This window comes from Macrotis lagotis, chromosome 1, assembly GCF_037893015.1.
Source record: "Macrotis lagotis isolate mMagLag1 chromosome 1, bilby.v1.9.chrom.fasta, whole genome shotgun sequence".
Taxonomy (NCBI): Eukaryota; Metazoa; Chordata; class Mammalia; order Peramelemorphia; family Peramelidae; genus Macrotis; species Macrotis lagotis.
Window position 1 is genome coordinate 933,174,283 of NC_133658.1, and position 19,710 is coordinate 933,193,992.

General features: G+C 38.4%; 1 protein-coding gene across 2 annotated transcripts in view; it reads right to left on the bottom strand.

Moving 5' to 3' along the window:
- LOC141510144 (sulfotransferase 2A1-like) overlaps positions 1–14,103 on the bottom strand; it is a 150,634-nt gene extending 136,531 nt beyond the window's left edge. Inside the window, exon 1 of one of the 2 annotated variants that reach the window (XR_012474779.1) lies at positions 14,040–14,103. The gene's annotated coding sequence lies outside the window, so the exon portion shown is untranslated. The remainder of the gene's footprint in view (positions 1–14,039) is intronic. The other variant, XR_012474782.1, reaches the window with a different exon arrangement.
- Positions 14,104–19,710: the final 5,607 nt, after the last annotated feature.

Genomic DNA, 19,710 nt, shown 5'->3' on the forward strand with positions numbered 1-19,710 from the left:
ATATTTTTCCTAAAATCTTTGAGCTTGTCATTTCTTAGAGCACAGTAGTAGTCCATCACAATCATATGCCTCAACTTTTGCAGTCATTCATCAATTCATTTCTCATTTACATTTAAAGTTATAATTAGGGGCAGCTAGGTGGTGCAGTGGTTAGAACACTGGCCCTGGAGTCAGGAGGACCTGAGTTCAAATCTGGCTTCAGACACTTAATAATTACCTAGCTGTGTAGCCGTGGGCAAGTTACTTAATCCCACTGCCTTGCAAAAATAAAATGAAAATAAACAATAATGGCTAAAGTTATAATTACTATAGTTTTACTATTTTCCTCCTCAAAGTCCTTTTGTCCTTTCCCTGTTGCCTTATCTTCTCCCCTTACCCTGTATTTTACTCATCCTCTAAAAGTCCCTCTCTTATTTATTCAGGTTACCTTCCTAAACCTAATCTGTATCTCCTTCTAAAAGTCCCTCCCCCATGCTATCCCCTGTTTTCTCAACTCTCTAGAAGTTCAGAAGATGTAAACTTCTAGACATGGACATCTTGTGTCCTCTTCAAGCCAGATGACGATAAGCTTCCAATATTACCAGCTTTCCACCACTACCTGCTTCCTCTGTCTTAGTTCTCATTTTCTTGCCCTGTTTTTATGAGGCAATTTCTCCTTCCTCTCCTTTTTCCATCTGATTTTTTTTATAATCACCCCATCATACACTGCTCTGCCCCAACCTTTCTTTTAAACATTCTTAGTAATGGAACAGTTTTAAGGACAAACTGACTAATGTGACATTTTCATGTATCACAAGTAAAAGACCTCACTCAAAACCTTATGTTATCTGTAATGATTTTCTTTTGCATTTTTTATGGATCTTTTCTATCTTATTTTCCCCTGAGTTCCAATCAGCAGGTTTCTGTAGGGAAACTCTGACAGAAGATCCCCTGGCCTTGAATCTGCATATCCCAATGTCCCAGGCTACAGGTCTGGAGAACTAACTAACACTATCCTCTCCTGTCTTCCAGTCATTCACCTCCCCCCATACTCCTGGGGAAGCCACTGGACTCCTTGAAGGGAAGCCCTGGAGGATGAACTCACAGCCTCATAGGAAGTCAAGAGTAAGTGAGAAGGCCCCAGGTACTTGGTCTGTAACTGCCTCAGTGGACTATATATGGACAGGAAACTTCTTAGAGATAAGGTAAGGATTTCAGGGAGAGACTCCCTGGGTAGGTGGGGTGGGATAGGAAGCTCCTCCTCCCTGGAGGGCTTGAGAAAAAGGGTACCTGGTTACTTCTCAGGTATGGCCTATCAGGGATCATTCTTCTGGCATGGCTTGGATCAAAAGGTCTCAGAGCCTGCTTGTGGTCCTGAGGTTCTGAGACTCTCCATCTGCCTGGATGTTCTCACCTGACTCCTAGTCCCTTTTATTTCCCAGTTGTGCCACTCATCCACTTAATACTCAGGTTGGTTTTGAGGGCAAAGTCAGGTCAGGGTCAAGTCAAGAGATCTGTGTTTTATCCACCATCCAGAACCCAACTTTTCATGAGTCCTGGGGCAAGTTATTTCTCTCCTCTGGGCCCAGATACTAAATTCTCTCCTGACTCAGTGATAGGGAGAAGAGCATTGAAAGGGAAAACTCTGTACAGGTTATAAGCAGTCATTGACTGCTTTTGGGAGTCCATGGTGTTTCCTAATCTAGATCTTTATGTTAAATGGGAGAAAGGATAATTGTGAGGGATGGAGAAATCCTCAGTGGTTCATCTATGGTCACTGATATCTTTGACCTCTACTGGGTCATGTAAATGTTCAATTAGGTTATTTCTATGTGACTTTGCCAATGTAAAGTATTTTAAATGTCAATGGGACATAGAGTGACAGTAGCCTAAAGAAGAGAGCCCTGGATAGAGAGTAATTAGGTTTTGTAGATGTCAAGTGCTTTAAGGTGCACAAAAGTGATATCAGCAGATGATAATTAACTTTAGACCACATGGGTCCTGAAGCACCTGTAACAGGTTAGAAGGGTTGCTTCAGAAACTGGAAAGGAAGTTGACAAATGCTGGAGATGGGGAAGGTATAGAGATGGCATTGCAATATCACAAACTGTATGAAACTGGGTTTCATGTGACCTACTTTTTATTAGATGGGCTGCTCCTGTCCCAGCCCCATGAGGAAATCCCCAGGAAGAGTGTAGGAAAGGTCTTGCCCCAGCCAGAGAGAAGGGGTAAGTGGGTATGGCTGTTGGGAAGGGAAAATTGGGGGAACAGTCCTGAGAATGGTCTTTTCATCCTTTACTTTTCTCTTTACCCAGCCTGGCTCAGCTAAGACCAAGGAGGAGAGGAAGAGTCAAAGGGAGAAGGCAGAAGCAGGGGGATACCACTTCTCACAGTTCTCCTTACTTTGCCAGAACTGGATGGCTTTTGCTGGAGAAATCTAGAAGAGGAGAGACCACAGCTTCATAGTTGCCTCTGGGATCTTGTCAGTCAACATTCCCATTTCCTCCTTGTTTGAGCTGTAGGTCATCACCCTGCCCCCATCCCCCTCTTGAGCACCTTCTCTTGTTCTGTTATCTTCTGGTTCCATTATTTCCCATTTGTTCTTTGGTCACCAATAAAGATGGTATATGAATGCATCCTTGTGTGGCTGACTTTATTTTATCATTCTCACATAATCAGGGTCACCCAATACAGCTGCAGAGGGATTCACTCCAAGATTTTATTTGGCTAAATTATCATTGATCTCACCTGTGGCTAGAACAGGCAGCTAGGTGTCATAATGGATAGTGTGACCAGACAGTCAATCAATCAATCAATCAATAAAGATTTAGCAATTGCCTATGAAGAGTCACACACAATGCTAGTCTATGGAGACCTGAGTTCAATTCTTGCCTTGGATTCTAGATGAGTCACCCTAAGCAAGTAATTTAACATTTGTTTTTTTTTTTACTGAGAAATTCACAAGGTTTTGAGAAGAAAATGAGATCGCATATGTAAAGTGCTCTGCAACTTACAGAATGTTGGTAGAGAAGCCTGTTATCATTATTATTCATGTGAGATCACCAAATTCCCCCCAATAAAGTTATAGGGGGAAAAGGGAGAGGGGAGAGGGGAGAGGAAGCCTGTCATGGGAATCATGGAGATTGAGATTTTTCTTTAGGGTGTTTGGTGAGGTCAAATCATCCATCAGATAAAAATCATTTCTATAAACTGAACTTGTTAGCACTTCTTCCTTCTCTTCATTGTGAATGGTTTTTCATTAAACCACCCTTAGAAATTCACCACATTCTTTTCCAGAACCAATCAGATTTTATGTGTTATTGTCTTTTCAATTATGTCCCACTATGCATAACTCCATTTGGGGCTTTCCTAGCAAAGATACTTCCATTCTTTCTCCAAGGTTTCATGACCTTACCTAAAGTTGTTGTGAGGAATGTAGGGTGTTGGTCTTCACAGGGTGTGGAGGGGAGCCCTTAGGGAATCCATTACAAAGGGGGAAATGGCCCAGCCAATCACAAGTCTGGAAGAGTTTTCCTAATCCCTTTCCAGAGATACCAAACCCCAAACCTGCTCTCAACTGGTCTAGAGTGACCTAGAGATCTTGAGCAAATGCTACTGAGTTTGCTCAATTAGATAACTGAATATTAACCCACACACCCCCTGTTACGATTGGGGTTCATCAGCATATCATGCTTCTTATGATGTGGGGGGGGGATCATATTAGGGGCATGTCATGGAATAGGTAGACCTCTTAGATTGTAACTCAAACTCTGAGAGCCTATGAACATCCAAGAGGGAGGGGAAAGAATTTCTGAAGACCATAAATTACCTGACTTTGAAGACTAATTCGTGTTTCACACCTGGGTGAACTACCCATACCTTGTAAGGTGTTTCTTGCAAGGTTCCTGAATAAAATGTACAATTTTCTCTCACTCTAGCAGGTTTTTCTTTTCATTCATTTCTAACAGTTCTCAAAAGAAATTCCTAAAGAACTCCACAAATAGAGTAGAATTTACCAAACTTTTTGTACTTCCTTCCCAATGAGTAAGTTATTATTATTCATTTTAAAGCAAAATATGACCAATTAAATACTTAACAGTTTTTAAATATTATGATGACATTCTCTGACAACTCAGTTCCTAATTTAACAGCATTCACTTCAATATTCCAAGTTTATTTTCTCAGGAAACAATTACATCACTTTCTGAGTCACAGCTGTGGGTCCTCCCCCCACCCCACCCTACATACTGTGCTGAAAATACTTTTGTTCTCTGGGAACCCTCCAGTGGCTATAAGATTCACTTCTCTCCTCTGAGAACCAGGACTAGGTCAGTTTGCCTATAAGTGGTCTCAATTAGATAGGAAGTTCTCAGACATGTAATTCCGAGGACAAAAGAGAAATCATCCCAATGGTCAATATAATGGTCAAGATAAGATTACTTCCCCCTTCTGAGCTAGAACAATCTGAGTCTAAAATAAATAAGAAAGAATCTGAGTGTGACTGTTCAGTTGTTTTTCAGTGATATCTGACTTTTTGTGACTCTATTTGAGATTATCTTGGCAAAGATACTGGAATTATTTGTCATTTCTTCTCCAACTCATTTTCAAATAAAGAACTGAGGTAAGCCACATTATTCGATTTGCTGAGGTCACACATCTAGTAAATGTCTGAGGCCCCATTTGAACTCAAAAAGTGAGTCATCCTCACTCCAGACCCAGCACTCAATCTACTTCACCACCTTCTGCCTGCAAGGAGATGAATAGAATGTTAGAAAAATTAGATATGATATCCTTCTACAGAAAATTGAATGGGAATAGAGAGAAAGTTACAACCTCAGGGTGGAGCCAAGACAGTGGTGAGAAGCTCGGAACCTCCCAGAAGTTTTCCCAAAATAACTTTGAATGAAACCTTTAAAGAGGTGCTAAAATGGCAAAATTCACCAAAAATCCCAGTGAAACAATTTTTCAGTGAGATGGGAAAAGGTCTGTCCCATGGTTAAAATAGGAACACAGCCCACTGTAAGACAGGGAGCAGGGAGGTCAGAGAGGTCCCAACAAAGTTAATATCCTGTTGCAGCTCTGCCAGCAATGAGAGTCCCAACCACTGCTCAGGAAATAAGGTTCAAAGCCTGGGAAGTTGGTTCTGTATTAGGCTACCCTAGTACAAGAAGGAAACTGGGATCACCAGATATGCCAGAGTGGAAAACCAGGGACCAGAACCATGGCCCATGGCACAAAAAAGATAAAAGCTTGTAACTATATACCCTTTACCATAGGAACAGAGATCAACATCATTCTCCCCCCGCAAATAAAAGCATTAACCATGTTCACACAAAGACAGCTCTAAACCTCTAGAATCATCTTAATTGCTTTTGGAAAGGCTGAGTGAAAATAATAAAAATGACAATTCTACCTAAATTAGTGTATTTATTTAGTGGTATACAAAGATATTTCCAAAGAATTATTTTATAGAACCTAAAAATAATAAGAAAATTTATCTGGAATAATATAAGATCAAGAAAATCAATGAAAAAAAAAATAAAGAAAAAAGATAGCTTACCAGATCGCAAACTACATTACAAATCAGGAATCATTCAGACAATGTGGTTCCAACTGAGAAATAAAGAGGTGGGATCATTAGAATGGATTAAATATGCAAAATACATGGAATTAAATTGTCATAGTAAGCTGGCCCTTGGCAAATGTAAAGATCCCAAGTTTTAGGACAAAACTCACTATTCAACAAAAATTTCTGGAAAATTAGACAGTAATCTGGCAAAAACTAGGCATAGACTGACATTCACAACAAATACTAAGATAAGGTCAAAATGGGTACATGATTCAGACAAAAAGGAACTCATATGTAAATGAATGGAGAATAGAAAAATGCCACTGACAGAGCCATGGCTAAAGGCAAATTTATGACCAAATCAGAGATAGAGAGAACAATAAAAAAGTAAGCAGACCAATTTTGATTACACAAAATTAAAGTTTTTGCACCAAAGAAGCCAAAGAAGTCAAAGTTAGAAGGAAAACAGGAAACTGAGAATACTGTGTAAAAAAATCAGATTTAAGGGGTGGCTAGGTGGCACAGTGGATAGAGCACTGGCTCTGGAATCAGGAGTACCAAATCCAAACTCAGACATTTAATAATTACTGAACTGTATGACCTTGGGCAAGCCGCTTAACCCCATTGCCTTGCAAAAAAAAAAGCTAAAAAAAATCAGCTTTCTCTCAAAAAGGTCTCATTTATCAAAAAATGAGAAGGAACTGAGCTAAATTTGTAAAAAGATAGACTATTCCCCATTGAGTGAGAGTTTTCAGAAAAAGAAATCAAAGCTATAAATTGTCACATAAAAATGCTATATATCGTTATTGAGAGAAATGTAAGTTAAATCAACATGGAGATGCCTCTATCAACTAACCTATCAGATTAGCTAAAATGACAGAGAAGAAAAGAATGAAAAAAGTTGAAGGAAATGTGGGAAAATGGGGATAGTAATACACTTTTGGTGAAGTTGTGAACTGGTTCAACTATTCTGGAGAATAATGTGGAATTATACGCAAAGAACTATCAAATTGTGCATACCATTTGACTCAGCAATACCACTTCTATGCCTGTATTTCAAAGAGATCAAAGAAAAATGAACCCTTATATCCAAAATATTTCTAGCAGCTCTTTCCTAATAGTTGGGTTCTTTGCATTTACCAAGGACCAGTTTACTATGATAATTTAACTCGATGTATTTTGCATATCTAATCCATTCTACTGAAAATTATGGGAATGTCCATCAGCTGGGAAATGAAAGAACAAGTTTTAGTATTTGATTGTGATGGAGTACTACTGAGCTATAAGAAATGATAGAGGGGCTTTCAGGAAAAACCTAGGAAAACACATATGAAGTGGAATGAGTTAAACCAAGAGAATATTGTATATGGTAACATCAAGATGAACAGCTAGGAGGTACAGTGAATAGAATGCTGTGCTAAGACTAAGGTTGATTCATATTCTTGAGTTCAAAGCTGATCTTGGATACTTACTAACAAGTCCCTTACCCCCTGTTCCCTCAGTTTATTCTTTTGTAAAACAACTGGAGGAGGAAATGGTAAAGCAGTTCAGTAGAAAACATAAAATGGAGTCACGAGAGTTGAACACAATTGAAATGGCTGAGCAACAATGCAAAGATTGTCATGATAATCAAGTTTGATAGACTCATCTACCAATACAAATATCCAAGATACATCCAAAGGACTCATGATGAAGAATACTATTCATGTCTAGTGAGAGAACCAAGTAACTCTGAGTGCAGCTTTTTCTTACCCCCCCACCCATTATGGTTAATAGGAAAATAGGTTTTTTATGAATTCCAATGTATAAGAGGAATCATATTGTTTATCATCTCAATAGGTGAGGGGAAAAGTTTTGAGTTGAAAATTTAAGAAATAAATGTTAAAATAAAATAAAAATAATTCAGGTTTGAAGGTGTCCAATATACTACTGGGAAAGAACAGAGGCCAATTACAAGTAGCTCCAGTACTAATGGAGTTACTGGGATAAACCTGAAGCTCAGCTCAACTGCAGATGCATTTGATGCTAAAAGGAAAGACTGTTGCTTTTGATGAATAGTGCACAGGAACCTAGAATGTATGACCTATGGTCAAACAGGAAGTGGAAAGATCAAACATGAGCACCTTGAGTCTTTTAAATGACCTTAAATGGAAGGGCATGGTTGAATTTATTCACACAATCCCTGCATATACTAATGTGGATAAGAACCCCTTAGAAAAATGGAGTCCTTCTCATAGTCAATAAAAGGATGAGAAAAGTAGTACTAGGTCATAATCTCAAAAATGATCAAATGACATCTGTTCAAATGGAGTTTAAACTAGTCACCATAGTAATCAAAGTCTATTCTCTAACAATTGATGCTAAAGATTCCAAAGTGAATGATTTCTAGGAAAATCAACATCTTCTAGAAATAATACCAAAGAAAACATGTCACATTCCCCAAAGGAATTTGAATGCTAAAGTAGGAAATCCAAAGATCTTTGGAATAATAGACAAGATTAGTCTTGGGAATCAAAATGAACTGGGAGAGTTTTGTTAAGAGAACTTAGTAGTAATACAAGCTCTCTTTTTCAACAGCCTGAAAGGGAATTTTACACATGGACATCACCAGGCAGTCAATATAGAAATCAGATTGATTAGATATTCTGCTTTCAACATATATAATTAATATAATATAATATAATATAATATAATATAATATAATATAATATAATATAATATAATATAATATAATATGATATGATATGATATGATATGATATATGATATGATATAATATTATATTATATTATAATTAATTAATTAATTAATTTAACATAACATATAATATAATATAATATAAATTAACAGAAGTTGATTGTGGTTCAATTCATAAGATTCTTGTAGCAAATTTCAGACTTAATCTGAAGAAAGTGGGAGAAGTCATCCACCCCATGAAAATGACCTAAATATAATCTTTTATAAATATGAAGTAGAGATAATGAATAGATTTTATGGATTAGAGTGCCTGAAGATCTATGGACAAAAGTTTGCACTATTGTATAGGAGGTAGCAACAAAAAAATTCCAAAGAAAAAGATGATACTTTACAAGTAACTGAGGAAAGAAGGAAAGTAGTAGGTAAAAGAAAAAGGGAAAGATAGACTAAAGTGAATAAAATATTCCAGAGAATAGCAATGTAGGAAACAAAATTGTTAACAAGCAATTGTCTCACCAAAAACCCCACAGACTCAGACCACTGTTTAGCCAGGAGAAGTTTTTGTTTATGATCCTGAAGGAATGGGTGTCCAAAGCTAGGCACACTTATAGCATTGAGTAACGAACATTTTATCCCTAGCCCAGAGCACAGTGTCCCCTCTCTTCCTTATTGAATGAGTCTGAAGAAAGGCAGAACTTCTCTACATGCTTCTTACATGTTTCCTCTTTTTAATTATATATTGCATGTGCATTTACATAAACTATCTTCCATCCTCAGGGCATGTCAATACGCCTATTAAACATGTGTGGTTACTTATGCAGCTGTTTCAGTCTATGTTTAACCTAAGAACTAATCTTCATCAGATCTTATCAACTCAATAGAAGACATATAGACATTATCTTTTTAATATTACCCTTGTCTTTTCTTGTCTGGGTGAACCTGACCCTCTGCTGTGTTCATTCCTTAGATTCTGCTTATTATTTTTGTGGAAATTGTTGTATTTCTCTTTCACAGCAAGGAGTAATAAGAAGAAATTCATAAATCAGCAATGCAAAGAAAAAGAAGGAAAGACTGAAGAGGGAAAGAAAAGAGATCTCTTTAAGAAAATTAAAAATATCCAAGGAAAGTTTCATGTAAAAATGGGCATGATAAAGGGGAAAAATGGTAAGGATTTGGCAGAAGCAGAAGAGATAATAAAGAGGAGACAAAATACACAAAGGAATTAGAAAAGAAAGACCTTAACAACATTGATCACCGTGATGTTATATAAGATTACTGATCCAGAGATAGTCATTTGGAAGATAAAGTCAAATGGCTCTTAAGAAGCCTCCATAAAAATATGATTCATGGAAGTGATGAATTTTGGCTGAGTTATTTAAAATCCTCAAAGATGATGCTGTTAAAATGTCGCATTCAATATGCCAGCAAATTTGGGAAAAGCAACAGTAACCTCTGGATTGGAAAAGATGAATTTATATCCCAACTCTAAAGAAGGTCTAATTACCAAACAATTGCACTCATTTCATATATCCTTAAGATACCACAAGTTACGCATCAGCAACATGTGAGCTGAGAATTAACCAAAATACAGCCTGATTTTCAAAGAAGCAGAGAAATTAGAGGCCAAATTTCCAACATTCATTGGATTTTGGAAAAAGCAAGGGAGTTCCTGAAAAACATCTACTTCTAGTTCATTGACTACACTAAAACATCTATCTGAATCACAGCAAAATGTGGCAAATTCTCAGAGATGAGAATATCAAATTATCGTACTTATCTCTTGAAGAACCTGTATGTATCAAGGAGGTGCAACAGTTAGAAGTGAGCACAGAGCAACTGATTAACAATTGGAAATGGGGTGCAACAAACCTGTATAATAGCACCCTAGTTCATTAACTCATATCCAGAGCACATCATCTGAATGCCAAACTACATGAATCAGAACCTGAAATTGAGATGACTGGGAAAGATATTCTGTCTCAGATATGCAGATAATATGTGTCTGATAACAGAAAGCAGAAAGAGGAGAAATTAAGAAGCTTCTTGATAGGAATAAAAGGGAATTATAAAATATGACTTGAAGTTTAATGTAAAATAAATTAATATCTTGTCCCATTACTTTCTGGAAATTAGAGAGAGAAGGGGAAGCTGAGTCAGATTTTATATTCTTGATGTTAAAGATCACTGTAGACTTGCAAGGAAAAGATACTTGTTCTTGGAAGAAAAGCTAGAGCAAATCTGAATAGCTTATGAAAATGGAGAGGCATCTACATGACAACAAAGGCATGCATATTCCAACTATAGGTTTTCCAACAGAGTGCTATAGGATTGGAGCTTTTAAACTGCAGTGCTGAAGAAGTCTTTTGAGGGTTATTTAGCATGCAAGGAGTTCAAATCAGTCAACACTTAAAGAAAATAACTCAGGCTCTTAACTGGACTGTAAAATACTTAACCTAAAACTTAAATACTTTGACCATGTAATGAGAAGATGGGGCTTACTTCAAAAGAATCCAATGTTGAGAATGACTGAAGATCAAGAAAAAGAGATAGTGGAGTTGAGATAGATCGATACCATCATGGAAACAATAAGCATTAACTTGGACAGACTTCAAGAGACAGTGGAAGATAGAAGGATCTGGTATATATTATGGTCCAGGGGGTTCTTAAGAAGCCAAGATCATTGCATAACTGACCAACCACAAAAGTGAAGTGTCAGGAACATTATTTTATCCTAGAATAGAGGAAGATGACGAGTATGATGATGAAGAAGATTAAGAAGTGGAATAACAGAAGAATTAACAAGAAAGAAGAAAAAGGAAAGAAGAGGAAAGAAGGAAGAACAAAAGAAAAAAGAAAGAGAAAGAAAGAAAGAAAGAAAGAAGGAAAGAAAGAAAGAAACAAAGAAACAAAGAAACAAAGAAACAAAGAAACAAAGAAACAAAGAAACAAAGAAAGAAAGAGGAAGGAAGAAGAAGAAGAAGAAGAGGAGGAGGAGGAAGAAGAAGAAGAGGAAGAAGGAGGAGGAGGAGGAAACACTGGTAAACTGGGATGATTTACTGTTGATGTTCTGAACTGGTCTAAACAATCTGAAGAACAATTTGGAATGATACTGAAAGGGCTATAATTCTGTGCATACTATTTGATTCAGCAATACCTCAACTAGCTTTGTATAGGAAGAGATCCTAAGAAAGGGGAAAGGACCCACATGTATAGTAATATTTATAGGAGCTCTCTTTTTGGTGGCACATAATTGAAAATTGAGGGAATGGCTGAAAAACTTGTAGTGTATATGAATTTAATGGAATACTGTTTTTTCAAGAATTGATGAGCATTTTCAGAAAAATGAGGAAATACTTCAATGAAGTGATGCTCACTTATGTGAGCAGAACCAGGACAACATTGTACAGAGTACAACTGTGTGATGATCAACTACAATAGACTTAGTTCTTCTCGGCAATATAGTGATCTAATTCCAAAAGACTTGTGATTGAAAATGCTATTCAGAATATGGAGCCTGACTGCAGGCTACACCATACAGTTACTTGCTCTTTTGGGGGAGAAAGGGAGAAGGGAAGGAGAAAGAAAAATTTGGAACTCAAAATGTTGCAAAAATGAATGGAGAAAAAACTATGTTTATATGTAATTGAGAATATACTAATTTTATTTAAAATATTTTTAATCAATGAATTTATATGTTTCCCTAACTTCCTGCCAAAATAGTTTCCAACATCCATTTGTGGATAGGGGTCTTACTTTCTCTCCTTCCCTTGAAGCAACTAATCTGAGATGGGTTATATATGTATAACTCTGTGAAACATGTTTCCATTTTAGTCATGTATGAAAGAAGAATCAGAACAAAAGGGAAACAAGGCATGGGGGAGGTAAGATGAAAGAAATGAAAAAAATGCTAATAACAGGAAAAAAGGACAAGGAAAAATAAGTGACCAGATTGATGATAAGAAAGGGAAAGAGGAATCTAATGAGAAAAATGATCCAGAAGATGAAATGAAGGACTAAAATCCATCCATGAGTAAGAAACACTGAAGCAGTCTGGATGTAAGCCTAGAGAATGTGTGTATTGAAGTAGCCTCAGTAAAAACCTTAGTTACTTAGATTTTGGTATTCCTGGTAGAATCAAGGAAGCAATTTTTGTTAAAGAAAAAAAAATGAAAATTGCAAGACCAATTCAACACATAGGTTTATTCTACCATACATTTTAATACTAAGATTTCCCACCAGATGTATATAGTACTGGCCATCCCCTGAATCATGTATATTTTTACATCATCTTGGTCTTGTTGGGTCATGTCACCATTAGACTGTTACCTTGAAAGTTATCCAGACTGTTCTGCCCAATTCTGAGAAAAGAATTCCTTCTGAAGAACTGATCAATGCATTCTTTTAGCCTAGGAGTTGAAATGAGCTATGTCTTCCTCAGCATCTGTGTCTTCATTCCTTTGTTACAGTTACAAAGTGGTTTGTACTAACCAGCAGACATTTTTATATTTGCTTGGAGAGGGAGTTAGGGAGCACTATGGATAGAACAGCACTCCTAGAGTCAGGACAACCTAAGTTCAGATATTAACGTTTGTCCTTCATTTTTTAAGAGGACCAAGACAACAGGGAGGTGATGCCATGACAAGCATGTGGATCGGATTTGAGTGAGGGGTGCTGGGCTAAGTAAAGACCCTCACTTTCTCATCCAGAGCTGGGTCAAGTGACTAGATATGAATCAAGATGACTGGAGATGGCCCTGGATGTGAGACAATAGAGTGAAGTGACTTGTTCAAACTCACAAAACTAGTAAGGGTCAAGAGTCTGAGGCTGGATTCAAACTCCCATCCCCCTGACTCCAAGGTCATTACTTTATCCTCCATCCTGTCTAGATAGCTACCTCATCATCATGTTCAGATACAGTCTCAGGTACTTAATACACAGCAACTTTCTCACTCTGAGCAAGTCACTTAACCCTGATTGCTTCACACCCCCCCAAAAAAATAATATTGGATTGAAGGAGAGGCCAGTATCTAGTTAAGAATTCTCTGGAAGACAGTAATAATAGTCCTGTCTAATCACGTGCTTCTTTCATTTTAATATGACCTAGAGTTATTTTAAAAAATAATATTCATCATGTTAAGGGTGGGATTAAAAATTAAGGTTTCCAGAAAAGGATACTCACTGTTAGATCCATACAAATGGTCTCTTAGCTTTTGCATCATGGCCTCCAGGGAGGGCAACTTCACTACCAACTAGGAAAGTCTTCTCCATTCAGTTGTTAAGAAGTAATTTCTGATATTGTGCCTCAATTTACCCCTTGTTTCTCCTCTGAGGTCAGAAAGAACACACCTAAAAACTTCACCCACTTCATGACTCTTCAGATTGTTCTAGAAGAGCTAATCTTCCTCTCCTGAATCCCACACTACCACCACAATTGGTCCCAAATTAAGCCTCAATTGATGCCAAATTTGGTTTTCTCCAATCTGAAGTTCCTGCACACTATCCAAAGAGTTTCATCCTTCTGTCTTCTTCTCTTTTCCTTCTGTATCTCATGCCCTTCTCCTGATTGTTCTCCATAGAACCTTTTCCCTTGATTTCCAGAGATAGAAACGAGCAGTAACATAGTCAGAAGACACCATTAGCAAGATGCTTAGGAGAGTGTGTGGAGGATAGAGTAGGAAGATTCCTCTGCCTGCCTCCTCAGTTCCCTGATTTCCTATGTTAAGGCTTCTCTCCATCCCATACACTTTGCAACTCCTAGATGCCTGTTTCTTTGATCAGGGGCCTCTTGTGCTTACCTTGGCCTTGCTGGTGAAATAGGACTTAGGAAAGAGATGAATTGGAAGATGGGAAGTGAGGAGCTGTGGGACTGACATATTCTCAATGGCTTCAATAGCATTTTTTAATCTCTATCCAGGGTAAACATTTTTGGCAAGGAACAGATTTGACCCAAGTGGGGTCAGGCTGATAATATCTATTCCAGTGGGTTCCTGCATGGAATGAAAAGAGGGAGGGGCTTCTGAACATTTCTTTCACACAGTCAGAGACTCTCTCTGCTCAGGACAGGGATATTTGCCAAAAAGATTTTCCCAACATGAAGCTCAAATTTGACCACCCCAAATAGTCCTTCACCGAGCATGTCCTAGGCACTTACTGAGTGCCAGGCCCTGTGCTGATTGCTGGGAATTCAAAAGAAAGCAAAAATATAGTCCCTTCCTAGCAGTAGCTCATTATCTACAATGAGAGTGAAATGTGAATGACTCAATTTATTTAAAAAGTATGCAGAATCGAAGAAAGAAAACAATATAGAGGATGGCACTGACAGTTGGGTCTTGCAGGGAGGCCTTCCAGTAGAAAGCAAGATTTCAGCTCAGTCTCACAGGAAGTCTGGGAAGGAAAAGTGAAGAGGTGAGGAGGGAGAGTCTTTCAGGAATAGGGGACACAACCATTGAAATTCTGAGGCTTCCATAGCTGTACTTGGTTAGAGTTGGGAGAAGTCCGTACCAGATCCCTGACTTCATGTTGTACCCAATCACAGCTTGGGTGGCCTATGAACTGGGTCATAAGGTAAGGAATATAAGGTCTGGATTAGACATCTTCTCTGTCCCTTTTTTGGAAGCCTCCAGACTTCTGGTCAATGTCTTCCCTTGTCAGACACTGTTGTTCAGTAGTTTCCAATTTATCTGACTCTTCCTAAACCCTTTTGGAACATTCTTTTTTTCTTTTTCTCTTCATATTTATTTGTTATCCGTGCTTAAAAGAAGGAACTGGTTTTATACAGTTTTATTTTTTCATGGTGGTTAAAAGTTATTGAAATATTATGCAATTTTTAGTGAAAGTAACATGTATACTTACAATCATAATGCTTGTAAAATCACAATCTAAAAACTGAAAAGCCTTAGGCAAAAGCACAAGTAGTAAATGTTCATTTATAGTTGATCTATGAATGCTGGAACCGTGTTACAATGAAACACATATAAATATGTTTCATTGAGTTGGGATTTGAAAACAAGTTGTGAACAAGTGGATTCTCCAAAATCTGGATCATCATTTCTCAGTAGGGTAGGATCAAGCCTCTCAGACCTGCAAAGATCCCCAGTACCACAGGATTTGGAGAAACTGAGATGAAGTTAGTAGGGGAGATGCTGATGTGGGAGAGTTATTATCCTTCCAGGGGATTTTGCTGAGCTGGCTGATCCTGAAGTCTGTTTTGAGTTTTTCTGGCAAGGTGAATAGAACATCCATCATTGATCCATGGGGCTCAATGTGCCTCCTCTTTTAAAGTTTTTCTAGTTCATAAGAAAACAAGTGGATGAGGATGGGACTTGAACCTTCTGGAGACGTTTCCTCTTAAATTTTGGCCCTTGAAGCGAACAGAAGCCCCTGAAGAAAGACCTGACTGCAACATAGATATCCTAACTTCAGGCTACATCTCAGTTGGATTGTCTCCCTGCTGGACAGCTCCGGGCTCAGGCTGGCCAACTCCTTGTCTTTCACGGTTTCCGAGGCACTTGCATGATCTTGCGGACCCTGGGGAAAATTGCAGTACCAGAGACTATGGGTCCGCCAAGGGGTGGGAGTGGGGCGAGCTGTACTGGCCCTTGGGGAGCTGCTGCTGCTGCTGCTGGATGATCTGGCTCCCCTCACACACTCACTAACTTAGGGACCCCTGCCCTTATTGCTGCTGCTTCCTTATTTTCTGCCTCCTTCCTCTGGGGTTTTCTTGGCAATGATAGTGGAGTGGTTTGCTATTTTCTTCTGCTCATTTTACAGATGAGGAAACTGTGGCAAAGAGGGGTAAGTGACTTGCCCAGGATCACACAGTTAGTAAATGTCTGAAGCCAGATTTGAAGTCACTAACCCGAGTTTTTCTGACTCCACTGTACCAGCAAGGTGCCCCAAGGTATTTTGTTTATACTTTGGAATTCTTAACCTGAGGTCCATGGACGGCCAGGGGAACATGTGGGAAGATTTCAGAGGGTTCTTGAACTTGAGCAGGTCATCTTTGTTTTCAATAACCTCTTACTTAATTTTAACACATCTTTCAATTATTTACAATTCTTATTTTGAGAAAGAATCTACTAGCTACAGCAAAGTATGTCAAAGGTACTGTGCCCTTGCCCTCCTCCCCTACCAAAGGTTAGTAAACTCTGTTCTCTAATTAGGAGCATGCACTAAATGCAGTCTGAAGTCCCTTCCATCTCTGAGGACTGAACCCTGAAATTCTCAGGAATAGAAGAAAACTCATCTCTTCAAGCCTCCCTCCCCAGCCCTGTTTCCCCATTCTGCTCTTTACCTGACTTGGCATAAGTCACTAAAATGACATCTTTGTCCTCAAACACAAACATTTTTTTTCAATAATTTCCATGTTGTGAAGGCTGGGTATGAAAAGGATACCTTTCACAAACACAAATTTTGAAGGATTCTCCATGGAGGCAGATTTCTCCTGGTTACATAACTACTCTCTCCTGGATGCTTCTCATTCCTACTCCTGCTTCCTTGGCTCTACCCAAGCTTCAATAACTTGTTGAGTACACAAAGGTCAATGTGGGGTGAATAAATAACTTAGAGACCTGGGTACTTTTAGGATAAGATGGTCAAAGGTCAAGGAATCTGAATCCCCAAGGGGTTCTGACAACAGCAACTGAGCAGGAACACACAAGATCTGAAAAACAAATATTAACTGAAGCTATCTTTACATGTAATTGAAAAAAATACTCATTTTAATTTAAAAAATTTTAAATAAATTTATTTATATTTTTCCAACTTCCTGCAAAAATAATTTTCAACATTCATTTTTGGGTAAGGTTTTGAGTTCCACATCCCCCCCTTTGCTTCTCTCCTCCTCTTAACAGCAAGTAATCTGAGATGGGTTATACATGTATAACTCTGTTAAACATATTTCCATATTAGTCCTGTATGAAAGAATAATCAGAACAAAGGGAAAAAAACCGTGAGGAAGGAAAAAAAGCAAAACAAAAGGAAAAACATAATTAACAGAAAAAAATGAGGAAGAGGAATAATAGGTGTCCAGGCTGATGATGAGGAAGGGAAAGAGGAATATGAGGAGAAAAAACGTTCCAGAAACTGAATTGAAGAAAGACCACAACCCAGCATTTCACAAATAACCCTGAAGCAGTGTGCATGTAAGCCTAGAGGATTCCTATTGAAATAGCCTCACTTACAATCTTAGTTACCTTGATTTATGAATTTTTGTTAAAGAAGAAAAACATAAAATGAAAATTGCAGGACCATTTCAGGAGATAGGATTATCCTACCATGCATTTTAATAGCTTGATTTCCCACCAGATGTGTAGAGCACAGGACATCCCCTGAAGCATGTCCATTTTGAATCATTTTGGTCTTGTAAATACTTGCAAATGTCCCATTAGCATGTTGCCGTGAAAATTATCCAGACTGTTCTGATCAATACTATATTAAGAAAAAGAATTCCTGGGGCAGCTATGTAGCACAGTGGATAGAACACCTACCTTGGATTCAGTAGGACCTGAGTTCAAATCTGCTCTCAGACACTTAATACTTACTTAGCTGTGTTAAAATGGACTATGCCTTATTACAGCATCTGTGTCTTCATTTCTTTGTTACAATAATGAAGTGGTCTGTACTCATCAGCAGACATAACATATTGGAATATTTGATTGGAGAGGAGTACTTATCTTGCACCATGAACAGAAGACCAGTCTCAGTGTGAGCAGAATGGGAGTTCAGATACAGCCTCACTTGATAAATAGCAGCTTTGTGACCATGAGCAAGTTACACAGTTTTGATTGCTTCACCCCAAAAAATATTGGATTGGGGAAGAGAGTAGTTTATGGTTAAGAATTTTCTGGAAGACAATATCTAATAATCCTGCCTAATTACCTTCTTGTTTCATTTTAATGTAACCTAGAGATATTTTAAAAAGTAATATTCATCATGTTAAAGATGAGAATAATACCTACAATTTTCAGAAAAAAAGAATATTCTCTGTTCTATCCATACCAATGAACTCTTAGATTTTGCATGATGATCTCCAGGGAGGGTGACTTCATCACTAATTTAAAAAGTCTGCTTCACTGTGATAGCTCTGGTTGTTGAGAAGCAGTTTTTCATATTGTGCCTCAATTGACCCCTCTGTAAGTTCCTCTCATTGCTTCTGGCTTTCTCCACTGAGGCCAAACCCTCCTCCAGTTCATGACCCTCCAAACTCTGGTAGGACTGCTATTCTGTTTCTCCTGAATCCCTACCTACCAACTCATAATCTCCTATTAAGTCTCAATTGGTCCCAAATTTGTTTTTCTCCAATCCTTCTCTGACATTCCTTCAAACTACCCATATTGCTTCATACTTCTTCCTTCTTCCCTTTCCTTCTTTATCTCATGCCCTTCTCCTGATTGTTCACTGTGGAACCTTTCCCCTTGATTTCCAGAGGTAGAAATGAGCAGTGGCATGGTCAGAAGATACCATAATTCAGATGATTAGGGGAGTGTGTAGAGGATAGAGAGGAGAAAATTTCTTCTGTCTGCCTCCTCAGTTCCCTGATTTCCTATGTTAAGTCTTCTCTCCATCCCATCAACCTACTAACTCCTAGATGCCAGTTTTGACTTTTACTAAGGTGCCTTTTGTGCTTTCCTTGGCTTTCCTGGTGAAATGGAAATTAAGGGAAGAGATATATTGGGTAATAGGAAGTGTTAGGAGCCCTGGGTCTGTCATATTTTTGATGATTTCAATGGTATTTTCAATCTCTATTCAGAGTAAACATTTTCAGCAAGGAATAGATTAGGCCCAAGTGGGGTCCCTTTTTGAGTGGATCAGTCAAGGATAGCTGTGATCCAATGGGTTCTTGCATGGAATAAAAATGGAGGAGGGGTTCATGGACATTTCTTTCTCACAATTACAAACCTTCAGAGGTAGGAAAGGTATCACAAGTGTCAGTATAGACCATATGGGAAAAAGACAGTGAAAGCCTTACAGGGTGGGAGGAAGGGGAGACTGCCCAGTTCTACTTGGAACAGGACTATTTGTCAAGAAGGTTTCCCCAACATGAAGCTCAAAACTGCCTGGATGTTTGAATGGTCCCACCAAATTGTCATTCACCAAGCATATCCAGGGTACTTTCTGGGTGCCAGGTCCTGTGCTGATTTCTGGGGATTTAAAAGAAAACAAAAATAGAGTCCCTCCCTTCCAGTAGGTCACAGTCTACAGTGAAAGGTAAAATGTGAATGTTTCAGTTTATTAAGAGGCATGATGGTCTTTGTCCTTCATTCTTGAAGAAAACCATGACATCAGGGAGGTAATGCCATGACAAACACATGAATTGGATTTGGGTGAGAGGGTGCTGTTCTAAGTCACCAGTCTCACTTTCTCCTCCAGAGTCATCTGGGTCCAGTGGCCAGATATGGATTGGGATGACTGCAGATGGCCCTGGATCAGAGGCAATCACGGTTAAGTGACTTGCCCAAGGTCACA